This window comes from Cannabis sativa, chromosome 5 (assembly GCF_029168945.1).
Source record: "Cannabis sativa cultivar Pink pepper isolate KNU-18-1 chromosome 5, ASM2916894v1, whole genome shotgun sequence".
Lineage (NCBI taxonomy): Eukaryota > Viridiplantae > Streptophyta > Magnoliopsida > Rosales > Cannabaceae > Cannabis > Cannabis sativa.
This window is the reverse complement of record NC_083605.1, coordinates 12,282,342-12,296,376: the sequence shown is the minus strand read 5'-3', so window position 1 is coordinate 12,296,376 and position 14,035 is coordinate 12,282,342. Positions and strand designations below refer to the sequence as shown.

General features: G+C 33.1%; 1 non-coding gene across 1 annotated transcript; it reads right to left on the bottom strand.

The window, feature by feature from the left end:
* Positions 1-12,251: 12,251 nt before the first annotated feature.
* LOC115718244 (small nucleolar RNA R71) lies at positions 12,252-12,358 on the bottom strand. The gene has a single exon (XR_004011826.1). It is a non-coding gene; the product is annotated as a small nucleolar RNA R71 (small nucleolar RNA).
* Between the last annotated feature and the right edge of the window lie 1,677 nt (positions 12,359-14,035).

The window sequence follows — 14,035 nt, the reverse complement described above, 5'->3', positions numbered from 1 at the left end:
TGGATGGTGCTTTTGGTCTCCGTCGAACTTGTCTCAGTCGGAGGTGGGGGTCGCGGTTCGGTTCGGGCGAAGTGGTCAGAGAGAGTTTGTTTGAGAAGGAGAGAGAAAGGGTTAGAAATTATGAGGAGGGTATTTTAGGGGTTTTTGTAAAAGTGTCCTATTTTTAAAATTACCCTAATTATTGGTTCTACTAACCAATTATCTCTTATAAAATGTATAGAAATTCAAATTTCCCTTATGTAAATTATATGCTAGACTTAAGTAGAGAGTAAGGGTATATTAGGCAATCTACTTAAAAAAGTGGATATATTTTAATAAAAAAATAATATGAGGGTATTTTTGATTAATGGATACAAAAAAGAGATATTTTTCAACTTGTCCCCTCTCATTTTGCACTTCAAAAATTATAAAAAGCACCCCTAATATTAAAAAAATAACATATAAAAAAAATAACTTAAGGCCCGTTTGGTACACATGACTGGATTGGATTAAACAGACTAATTTGTCCAATCCAATGTTTGGGCATGTTAGAAGTCTGGATAACTAATCCAGCTAATCTCATCTGTCTGGGATTATTTATCCCATCCAGCAGGGTGGGATAAATAATCCTATGTAGGTGAGATTTTTTTTTTTTTATCATTTTTTAATTTTGATTTTATTAATATATTTTAAATTTAATACAAATTTAAATGAAAGAATTATTACACATTTATCTATACATTTTTTAATCAAAAACTTTTTAATTAAAATTAGTAAAAAATATATAATTTTAAATGATTATACATAAGTTTTCAAAATTTAAAATATTATTAATTAAACAATAGTTACTTAAATTGATCTAAGAGAAATAATATGACAATAAAATTATATATTATTTTTAAATTACTAGAAAATTTATATAATATTTTTAAAAATTAATATTTATATTAAATTGGTGATTAAATTATTGTTTAAGATAAACAATTTTATTATTCAAGTATTTTTATCTTACTATTTTAATTATTTATTAAATAAAAAAATATGATAAATTATTTTATTATATATTCATGATATACACTTGGTTATATAGGATATATTATTTTATTTTATTTTATTTATTTATTATTATATATTTTAATTTAAATTTTATATTATATATTTTTTATTTTAATTTAAGCTTTTTTTCTAAAAGGAAATAGATAAAATAGTCCAGTCTATTCTTAAACCAAACACAGGATTACTTTAAGCATAATTCAATCTTATCCAGTCCAGTCTAATCCTTTTCAGTCAAATCCAGTCCAATACTGCGCACCAAACAGGCCCTAAAAGAATCATTAAAATTCTTTCTTAAAATTTATTTTATATGTATAATTATTTTCAATAATTTTTTTAACTTTTTTTTTATCAAGAAAAAAAAAATCATTAACTAACCAAACTAATTACAATGAAACAAAACAACAAAGGCTAAAAAAAACTCTGAAATAGAACAACTCTTAACCCTCAATGTGAGATTTGAGAAATTAGTTGTTGTTTATAGGATTTCATCTGAAGTCTTCTAGTGAGATACTCCATGATAATCACAAAGAACAAGGGAGAAGTATGATCTCCCTGCCTCAGCCCCTTCTCCCCTTTGAAGTTACCTTGAAACCTACCATTCATCATGAGAGTGTAAGAAGTACATTTTAAACAAATCATAACCTAACAAATAAACCTAGTAGGGAAACATAAACCACTTAATAGGTCCTCTAAGAAACACCACTCCACTGTATCGTTGACCTTGTTGAGGTCTATCTTAATAAAACATCTAGGAGAAGCATTTTTCCTACTATAATTCTTTACGAGGTCTTGAAAAATTAAAATATTATGAGCTATAGATCTATTCTTAACAAAGGCTCTTTGATTTTGGTTCACCAGGAACGGAAGAACAACAAAGAGCCTTACACAAAGCAACTTTGAGATACATTTATAAATTGTAGAACAACAGCCAACGGGACGATAGTCAATAGCCTTAGTAGAAGAATCTACCTAGGGGATCAAAAAAATAATAACTTCATTGAATTCGATTGGAATATTTCCTGTTTCCAAGAAATGAAGAATAGACTTGCTAACCTCCATCCCTATTTCAGACCACATTTCCTAAAACAATTCAGAGCCGAACCCTTTAGGACCTGGACTTTTAGTACTAGGAATACTAAAAAGGTCAGATCTAATTTCTTTGTGCGTAACATCTTGATCAAGAGCAGTTGTTGTTCAAGAGAAAGCTTGGTTCTGAAATCTAAGCAAGTCAGATTAAGTTTAGCAGTAATGTACTCTTACTACCCATAAAACTTTGAAAGTGAGAAACAAAGTATCCACCACCTCAGAATACTTGTCAATAACTTGCCCCTGCTCATTCATAAAGCTAGCAATTCTGTTCTGTTATCTTCTCTTCCTGATACTAGCAAAGTAATAAGCATATTTTTCATCACCTTTATTCAACCAAGTGATCTTGCTTCTTTGAGTAAGAAATCGCTAAAACATTCTCGCTTGAGTACTAAAATTTGTAGCATCACAACCTCTACTTTTTGAAAGACAAATCCCATAGCCTGAGCCTGAAGTTTAGTAACTTGATAATTGTCTTTTTTCTTGTTGGTAATTAATCTCCACATCATCTATCACATGTTTATTGAAAGGCTTAAGAAGATGTTCAACCTTATTGTTTTAAGGAAGATTGTTTTTGAACATGTACCTCCAATTGGTTTCACCCAACTAGCCAACACAACCTTTTTGAAGTCTTCGTGGTTTGTCTAGAAATTAAAAAACCTAAAAGGTTTAATCCCAATATTTTGTATGACAAAAGAGGTAATAATACAATAACAGTGATCGAAAATAGTTTCCCATTGAAGAGAAGCAGTAGAAGTAGGGAACATATCCAACCAAGCCTTATTTTTAAAGGCATGATCAATTCGAGAATATATTCTATCAGATCCATCTTGATTATTGGTCCAAGTATAATGAGAGTCAGTTTTGTTCAGAGAATCTACCAGCCCAAGCTAAGCCAATTATTAGAATCATCCAACTCACTCCTTGAAACTGAGTTACCTCCAACTCTATCCTCATAGTGAAAAATAGCATTGAAGTCACACAAGATTACCCAAGGTTTGATAAAGAACTTGAGCTTAGTTAAATCAACCCAAAGAGATTTCCTCTCAACCAGAAAATTCAATCCATAGACAAAAGTAACGCAATAAGCTTCATTGTGAGCAGCCATTTTAACATAACAATGCACATATTGATCAGACTCAGCCAAAGCAATCACTTTCACAAAGCTTTTCCTCCAAATAAGAATAATTCAGTAATGTCCTAATGATTAGACAGGCTACAGTGACTTTTTAATTGCAGTGCACACCTTTACTAATCAAAGGGTTTTAACAAAATTCATGATAAATTTAAACTTTTGATTAGCTTTAAACTTTTATAACTATAAATATATAATTGTACAAAAAGGTCAGGATCCCACTTTTAAACTTGTTTACATGATCAAAATAAACTTTACAATTTTGTCACACAATGACTACAAAATAAGCCTAAGTCGTCCCGAGACCGAACTCTCTAGGTCGTATTATCTTGACATGTACAATCACCCCAAGATTTGGACTCACTTCTGCTCAGCTTTAGCCTTTCCTTATCTGTACATGCAAACATTAACTGTGAGTCGACAGACTCAGTAAGAAAAGTATATAATATACAATATATCATCGACTTGTATCTAGGTGCTCATACACCTAATCACAAGGCTTAATAGATGATTAAGAACATTCTTAACAAAAGTACGACCTATGTACCACATGCACTATATACTGCTACTGTACTAGTGTTGGTAGGGTTGAACTGAACCCCGTGTACCGCTGACCCTGAGTGTTGTACCACATGCACTACGTACTTAACCGTACTAGTGTTGGTAACACCAAATTGTACCATTAAACATCATGTGTTGTATCAATGCACTTAGTACCTCTACCATACTAATGTTGATAGCATATAAATCATATAAATAACATACATATAATACACATATACAAATACATTTTATGCTAATCTTATCTCGTTTTTGAGTTCAAGTAAGTTGGTCGACCTGAATGGAAAATTATGCACTAAACGAAGGCCCTATATCACAATCATGTACAACGAAATAACATTCTAAGACTTTTCTGAGGATCTAAACTCAAAAGTAGAAGTTTCCCTATTGATAAATAGTATGGCAAAGCCCTAAATATCACGAGAAAAATGACTTAGCAGGAAAATTTCCCGAAAAACGGCAAGCCATTTCTATAAAAACGGCGAGCTATTTTTCTGGTTCTGCACTATTTTTGATGAAATGGTCTGCCATTTTTCACTGTAGAAAAATAATGAGTCCCAAAACAACCCCATGTCGACCTTAAACATTATTACAAGCTCCAGATCACCTGTAGACATCACAATAGACCAAGACCAAGCAATAGAACCTCAAAATACACTGTAAAAATAAAACTACCATTGTTGAGCCAAGTTTGAGTTCTTGAACTCGAACTTGCTCAACTCAACAAATAACCACCAAAACCACTTGAATAAAGCTTAAAACATCACAACTAAACTATAGAAAATAACCTAGAACAACCCTAACTCGGAAAAAAGCAAAATCACTATTTTTGCATGCTTAAACTATAAAAGAAACTTGAAAGCTAACAAGAAGAGATTAGGGTTCTTACCTTGGGTTACACCTTCTGAATTCAACTAGAAATCACCCAAAAATAGAGAAGGAAATCTTGATTCAACTAGTTTCTTGTAGGGTTTAAATAGGGAGAGAGAGAGAGAGAGAGAGAGAGAGAGAGAGAGAGAGAGAGAGAGAGAGAGAGAGAGAGAGAGAGAGAGAGAGAGAGAGAGAGAGAGAGAGAGAGAGAGAGAGAGAGAGAGAGAGAGAGAGAGAGAGAGAGAGAGAGAGAGAGAGAGAGAGAGAGAGAGAGAGAGAGAGAGAGAGAGAGAGAGAGAGAGAGGACTTCAATTCTAATTTTTTCTCTTTTTTGACTAGTAAATATAAACTTAGGTTTTTTCTATTATACACAATCAGAAATGAAATTCCAACAAAATCCACTAAAGGACAAAATCTCACTAAATGGTAAAATTCTAATTTTGCCCCTTGCTTCACACTTAAGCAACTTATAAGTCTATGGGTAAAATGGTCTGAAACCATAACCCTGCCTAATCCCAATAATCCAAATATCAACATATGAATACTCCACTAAATGAAAGGTTCTAAACTCACCCATGTAACTTTATTGGCCATCCGTCACATTTTCCATTATCAACAAGTCAAAATCATAAAAATTATTATAAATTTTACATATGACATAAATAATACACTTAGAGTTTAATAAGATCTCTGAAATTGAGAAATTATAATTCTAATGTCCATTTTCTGAAGACAGGACCCACAACATATAAAATCATTCATAATCATAAAATATCAAAAATTAATGCTTAATCGCCTTTACTAATCTATATCTAATCATGTGGTCATTATAATTATCCTCCCGTTAAAAGGATTTCGTCCTCAAAATCTAACCTGAATAACTCTGGATATTGAGTCTTCATGTCAAACTCTAGTTCCCAGGTGGCTTCCTCTACCTTGCTATTCCTGTAGAGTACTTTGACTGATGTTATGACATTGTTTTGAAGAACCTTTTCCTTCCTACTGAAGATTTGAACTGGTTATTCTTCATAGGATAGATCTTATTTTGGTTCTTAGGCTTCGTAACTCAAGACATGAGTCAGGTCTGACACATATTTTCTTAACATTAAAATATAAAATACATTATGTACAGCCGATAACGCTGGTGGTAAGGCTAGTGAATACGCTACCTGCCTGACCTTCTCAAGTATCTTGAATGACCCTATGAACCTAGGGCTCAACTTGCCCTTCTTCCCAAAATGTTTTATACACTTCATATGTGAAACTCTCAAGAAAACATATTCTCCCACCTGAAATTCAATATCTCTACGTTTAGGATATGAATAACTTTTCTGCCTACTTTGCGAAGCGAGCATTCGAGCCTTGATCTTGTCTATTGCCTCATTGGTCCTCTGAACTAACTCAAGACCTAAATACTTTATTTCCTCGGTCTCATCCCAGTGAATTGGGGAACAATATTTTCTACTGTCCAACATCTCATAGGGAGTCATCCCTATTGTGCTTTGACAGTTATTGTTGTAGGAAAATTCTATCAAAGGCAAGTACTTGCTCCATGAACCCTAAAAGTCTGTAACACATGCTCGTAGTAAATCTTCTAGTATTTGTATTGTCCTCTCGGACTATCCATCTATCTGAGGGTGAAAAGTTGTGCTAAACTTCAGCTTTGTACCATAGCTTTATGAAGACTCACCTAAAATTTCGATGTGAATTTCAAATCTTTGTTTGAAATGATGGATTTTGGAGCTCCATGGAGACTTACTATCTCTTTTACCTACAACTCTGCATACTTATCCACAATATAAGTTTTTTTACTGACAAAAAGTGTGTTGACTTTGTGAAACAATCCACTATGACCCATATTTGGAATCATATATTCCCGTGGTCCTAGGTAAGCCAACAACAAAGTCTATTGTAACATCTTCCCATTTCCACTCAGGAAGCGTTAATGGTTGCAATAACCCTATCCGTTTTTGATGTTCTGTCTTGATCTGTTGACAAGTTAAGCACCTCGACATGTATTCTACTATGTCTTTCTTCATTTCACACAACCAATAGCAGGGTTTCAAGTCCTTGTACATTTTGGTGGTACCCGTGTGCAGTGAATAAGGTGTAATATGAGCCTCATCAAGTATTCCTTTACTGAGTTCACCAGTACTAGGAACACAAACCTGAGCCTTGTAAAGTAACATTCCATTATTCGAGATTGAGAAGTCCTTAGGCTGACTCGCCAATACCTCTTCTTGAATCTTAACTAGCTCTGAGTCTTCAAATTATGTCTTTCAATTCTTTCCAACAAATATGACTGAAGTGTCAGATTATGTAGTTTTCCAACCACAAACTCAAGTCTAACTTTAACCATGTCTGAAGCCAACTTAGGTGATATCATTATGGTACTAAAAACTTACCCATAACCTTTTCTGCTCAAAACGTCAACCACTACATTGGCTTTCCCTAGATGATATAAAATCTCACAATCATAATCTTTCAATAGCTCTAACCACCGTCTCTATCTCATATTTAAATCTTTCCGAGTAAAGAAGTATGGTCTGTATAAATCTCATACTTCTCTTTGTAGAGATAATGTTGCCATATCTTTAGGGAAAACACAACAACAGTAAGTTATAAGTCATGTGTCGAATAACGCTTCTCATATTCCTTCAATTGATGGGAAGCATAGGCTATGACTCTGTCAGCTTGCATCAGAACACACCCCAGACCCTGTCTAGATGCATCACAATAAACAACAAACTTTTAAGGGATTTTTGATGCACTTTTCCTATTTTAAAACTATTAAACTATTAAATTTTGATCCAATGACGAATAATAAATGATAAATTTGAGAATCTATACTTAATTGAACTATTTAATTTTAAAATATATATTAAAAATATTTCTTTTAACACTATATCAAAAAATGTATTTATATATAAAAATAAATAAGTCAAAATCAACATTTTTTTTAATTATTATTTATTTCAGCTGATGGTACAATTCCAACCCATACAAAAAAAGAGATTTTTTAACTTAGATAAATAAATTAAACATAAAAAATCAAATTTTCCTAATAATACCCTTTAAGAGTGCACTCGTATATATATATATATACATATACTGAAATTGAGATTGCTCGTGCCCACCTCCTGGTAATTGTCATCCCTCAATCACTACCTTTTCCACTAAGTGATTCCTTAGGGACCTTAGCGTACCTGTTGTGATCATTGGTTCACATAGAAACCATGTCTTAGGTGCATTAAAAAACACTTTTTGGGAAGTGTAAGGAGACTATGGCTCAATGAAACTTCTTTGCCTTCGAGTTTTCTAATTCAAAATTTACTTAGATATTTTTTTAAAGCAATTTCTCTTACTAGTAGAAATTAGAGAGTTTTTTTAGGGGAGAGTGACCCAGCAATTACAAAGAACAAGGGCAGAGGTCACTTCTAGACCAACTCCAAGTGTCAACTAACCCAATAGACACTTGGGCAAGATTGTGCGCAATTGTATTCCTTTGTCGACTAACGTGTGAAAGGAAAACAATGGGGAAGGAAGCTAACACTTCTTTAAGAGCATCAATAAGAGCTCCATATTTTGATAAGATGTTGTCTTGAGATTTGATGTCTTTGACAAGGTTCAAACAGTCGGTCTCCACATGGTGAATTAAAATGTGATTATTTTAACACCAGAGTAGGCCTTGCAATGCTTTTGCACTTTTTGATTGCATCATTCCATGATTGCTTTTGGCAAAAGCAGCTATGATCCGTCCTACCAAGTTACAAACCAGAGCACCTGCATTTGTTTTCTCATCTTTTGCTGAAACCGCCCCATCCACATTTAGCTGAAACTAACTTGCTTCAGGGGGTCCAAGTGATGACAATGGTGTCTTCCTGGGCATGTTTAGGCTGAATGCTTTGTGCCTGCTTATATGAATGAAGATAGTCTGAAGCCTTTTGATAGGTTGTAGATAGTTGTCCTTGCAAGTGTCTAAACACAAAAGAGTTCCTGCTATTCCAAATTTTCTAGAGCATACAGAGAAATGCTTCGAATTCATTGTTAGTTAACTGAGACTTATTATTAATCAAAGTATCAATAACATTTCTCTTTTTTTATGTTTTTACTATAGAGAAGTGAAAGGTGTACCTATCCAAGCCTTTTGGATACCCCTACATTCAAATAAAGCATGTTGAGGAGTTTCATACATCAAGGGCATAAGGGAGTGGGGCTACTTTTCCTAAAGTGCAAATTTTGCGTGTGTTGGAAGAGTGTTATTACAGAGTTTGTGAGTGAAATGCTTAATTTTTAAGGGGAGATTAAGGTTACAAAGGAACTTCCACCAGCTTGCATTTGAGTCAGGATTGGAGGTTGCTGGTTTACTAGCTCTCTTTAGTCTCTGTGCTAAATGGTTGCTTAGGTTGACAGTATAGTGCCCTGAGTTAGTAAATTGCCAAAAGAGGCAATAAGGTCTTTGAATGTTAGGGGATGATAAGGAGAGAATGTCATGTGCAATGTCCTTAGTAAATAGGTGGTTGATTATGTCGACATTCTAGTTTTTAGAGTCAAGGATGAGGCTGGAGACACAAGTCTGATTAGAGTATTGGGAAGGGGAATAAAGTGGTAGTTCGGGATCTAAGTGTCATAGTAGATTCAAACAATTTCCCTGATTAGTGGTCAAAAATATCATTTTATTGATGTTAAAGTTTAAATTAAATTAAGTTTTGATTAATATTTTCATGAAATTCATATGATATATTATATAATTGAAAATATTATTTTAAATTTAGTTTATGTTCATTTTCCAGGAAATAAAATGATTTTTGGTAAAGTTGACAAAAGGAGAAGCCCAATAGCATAAACCCATGAGAAAATTTAAGATTGGTTTTATTCTCTCTAGTTTGTACAACTCAATAGCAGTTGTAAAATTGGATCACATTCAAAGAGAATTAACAATTTTGATTTGTTCCCTTTCCCTATGAGTACGACATGTGGCAAGGAAGTTGGGGATTGTAATTTAATGGCCACGTTCAAGATTGATTTTCTTTCTGATTTGGCTTAATCAAATTGTATATTTTCAATTTGATTAGTTGTTGCTGACAAGGAACGTCCCAAGCATGCATCAATTGTGCACTTTAAATTTCTAATCCCAAAAATTAAGCTATTTTCAATTTAAATTTATTAGGCTTTTCTTGTTAATTCTATTCATGGATTTTATGTCACATTTGTGTCTCCAAAAACACTATATAAAGGAGACCTCTTGTACACATTTGGTGTGTAATTTCTTATTGGCAAAAACTATAGTAAATTTTAGTCTTATTTTATTTATCTCTTCTCATATTTTCTCTTTAGATTATTGTGAGAATGACTAGCATTTTTGGTTAGTTTTCTAGATAAGGTAAATGATGATCTTATATGTGAGGTAATATTTATTTGTGTCAAGATTCACCAAGTGCTTAAAGTTTATACATTTGAGTAGTATATTTTTCTTATATTTTTTCTTTATCTCTATATTAATATATTTATCTATTTAGTATTATATAGAAATAGTCATGCTTTTTCTATGTGAATATAATAGCATAAACATATTAATATTATAATTTTATGATTAATCTCTTATTGCATTATTACCAAACAAAAGGTATATTGTCATTCTTAGATTTTTCATAAGATTATTTTCTACAATCTTAATATGAGAATTTTATATTACTCAAATACATTTTTTTTAATATATGTTCTTCAAGTTTTATCTTCCGATTAAATTATTGGGAAGTGAATAATTTAATTGTGTTATATGTCTGAATCAAAACCCAAATAAATGAGCCAAACATATAGGTGATTCTTGAAACCTTATCAATTTTGTTATTATAATTTTCTACCAATTTTATTTACTTTAAATTTACTATTAATATTTTTTTCAAAAACCCATTGACTTATTTACTTATAATGCTTAAAATTTAACCAATCACTTTTTGATTAAGATATCTCTCTGTGGACACGACCGCTCATACTACACTACAACGATCGCTTTGTGAAGACAAGTTTGAGCGTAATCAAATTTTGGCGCCGTTGTCGGGGAGATTGAAATCAAAACTTAGTGGACTATTCAACCAAGAGGTAAGTCATTCTATAATTTGTATATATAGTATTTGTTAATTTTGTAATTCTTATTTTCTCATGTATATATAGTACTTCCATTTTTTTTAATTATTAATTTTTCTCTTTGTGTCTAATAACTTAAAAAAAAAAATTGCCATATTTATTATACGCTTATATATTTATATACATATTTTTTTTTCTCTTTTCGTTCAATTATATATGTAGTATTAGTTTATTCAAAAAAAAAAATATGTAGTATTAGTTTTATATAATATATATATATTAGTCATTAATTTTTTTTTATATACATATTTTTCTTTTCTTTTCTACATTTATTGTGTTCAAATTATCATTCATTGTTAATTTTGTAATTATTTGTCATTTATTATTTTTTTTCTTTAGCTTTAAATTTATAGATTTTAAATTATTAGGTTTAGTCCCTTAATTTGTGTAACCTTAGGTTTTAGATTAGCTTTAATTTAGGTTCCACCTCTTTATTAAAAAAAAAAATCAATCATAAAATTCTAAAATAAAATTATTCATAAAAATTTATAGTATTAGGAATAAAGTGTAATGCAACAAGTGGTAAAAACTGAGAGTATTCTGTCTAGAAAGATTGGCTTTTAAGGCTTGTGATAGAGTACCCTCTACACTTTCCTGGGAACTTTGGTTCTGTCTAGGAAAGTGTGGGACGAAGCGGTACCTTGGCAACCTTCCCAATCGGCCCAGGAATATTTCTTGTGTATGCCCTTGTCTTATTACATTTTTGGACTTATTACTATTTAAAAAACCAAGCTTGTTCCTTCAAAATAAGTAATTTATTTTACTTATTGGTCATTTGGTTAAAAATATTTGAATTGTGATTTTTCATACTTACCTAGTAATCCCGGGGAGTCTGGTGAGGCATGTGAGATCATTTCAAATTGTCCAAATTTACCAAGGAACAAGTTTAACAAAAAAAAAAAAAATTAAGTGAATGAATCGTCATAGAGATGAACTAGGGAGATTTGTAAGGAGACCCAACACCCCTAGTGATAACTCTTCCGATACATCAAGCATTGCCTCTCCCACCTCAACAATTGCTCATAATCCATTCGACATGGCCCATCATGATGAAATTCACCAGAGAAGTCTAAATGACTATCTCCATCCTACTCGCACTCCTACCCCTTCTTGTATCCTCTTTCCACCTAATATGCCCAATTTTGAATTCAAACCTGGCATGATTCAACTCTTGCCAAATTTTCATGGTTTAGAAAATGAAAATCCTTATGTGCATATTAGGGAATTTGAGGATGTGGTAGCCACTTTTTATAACCAAGATAATATTGCAGATACTGTGGGATTAAAGTTTTTTCCCTTCTCTTTGAAGGATAAAGCTAAAAGCTGGTTATACTCTTTGAGACCAAGTTCTATTGGAACATGAGAAGAAATGACATCATCATTCTTTCACAAATACTTCCCTAACCACAAGACTAATGGTTTGAAAAGGCAGATTTCTACCTTTTCCCAAAAAGACAATGAAACTCTTTGTCAAGTTTGGGAAAGGTTTAAAGAACTGTTAACTCTTTGTCCCCACCATGGTTATGAAAAATGGCGCCTAGTTAGTTAATTCTATGAAGGCCTCACTAGTCGTGAACGCCAGTTTATAGAAATGATGTGCAATGGTGAATTCCTCCAAAAAGATCCTGAAGAAGCCTTTGAATATCTCAATGAGCTTGCAGAAAATTTCATACTTGGACTAGTCCAAGTGCTACTGAAAGCACTAACAGAAATCGACCAGCAGGAATTTACCAACTAAGGGAGGAGGACAGTCTCAAAGCCCAAGTTGAGTCCTTAACAAAGCAACTTGAGGCCTTTAAGAAAAAAAGTGGGCAAGGACTGAATATGGTTGCCAAATTAGAAACACATGAACCATGTTTTGTGTGTGGAGAAACGAATCATTTAGCTAAGGATTGTTTAGCCTTTAGAGAAATGAAGGGGGTTTATGAAGAGCAATGCAATGTCTTAGGGGCCTATAATAAGCCATTATCTAATACGTACAACCCTGGTTGGAGAAACCACCCAAATTTCAGCTGGAGAGATCCCAACCAAGCACAATCTTCTGGAGGGCAATGGAGAAATGAGCACCAAAATCAACTATCAAAAGCTCAGTCTGCTCCTCAATACAATTCTCTACCTCAAAGGAGTTCTCTTGAGAACACCCTTCAATCATTCATGGAGGAGCAAACTAAAATAAATTGTCAAACGATGGAAGAAATCAAAGAAATGAAGAGTCAATTTTCAAATTGACTGGATCCTTGACCATTTTTGAAAGAGGCAAACTTCCTTCTCAGCCTCAATTCAATGCACAAGGGCAACATATGGCTCAAACCTCCAGCTCTAACGATCAAACCGTTAAGGAGGCTAATGCCATCACAACTAGAAGTGGAAAAACTTTGGAAGATCAACCAATAACAACTACCACTTCAAAATCTCCACATGATGTCCCTGCAAGTGTGCCATCTAATGCTTCTGCAAAAGTTCCATTTCCCCAGGCTTTAAGACCTGCTGGGAGAAATCTTGAAAATCGAGGAGAAATCCTTGAGTACTTGACACAAGTGAAGATTAATCTTCCTTTGCTTCACGTCATTAAACAAGTGCAAACCTATGCTAAAATCATCAAGGATCTTTGCACTGTAAAAAGGAAGCATCATGTCAAAAAGACTGCTTTCTTGACTGAGCAAGTTAGTGCGGTAATTGAACAAAAGACACAGCCAAAATACAAAGATCCTGGTTGTCCCACCATTTCTTGTCAAATCGGGACTCATGAATTTAGCCAAGCTTTGCTAGACTTAGGAGCGAGTGTTAATCTCATGCCTTATTCTGTCTACTCGCAACTTGGTCTTGGTGAAATCAAGCCTACTTCTGTTGTCTTACAGTTGGCTGATCGTTCTATCAAGAAGCCTCGTGGTATTGTTGAGGATGTTCTTATTCAAGTTGACAAATTTTATTACCCCGTGGACTTTCTCATCCTGGATACTCAATCTGTGGTTAACAAGGAGTCAAAAATCCCTATCATACTTGGAAGACCTTTCCTCGCTACAGCTAATGCCCTTATTAACTGTAGGAATGGTCTAATGAAAATATCTTTTGGGAATATGACTCTTGAGGTCAATATTTTTCATGTTGCTAAGCAACCACATGATGATGATGAGTGTTATCAGACATTTTTGATTGACACGCTCATTTCTTAGGAGATTCAACTGCAAAAAAATTTTGATG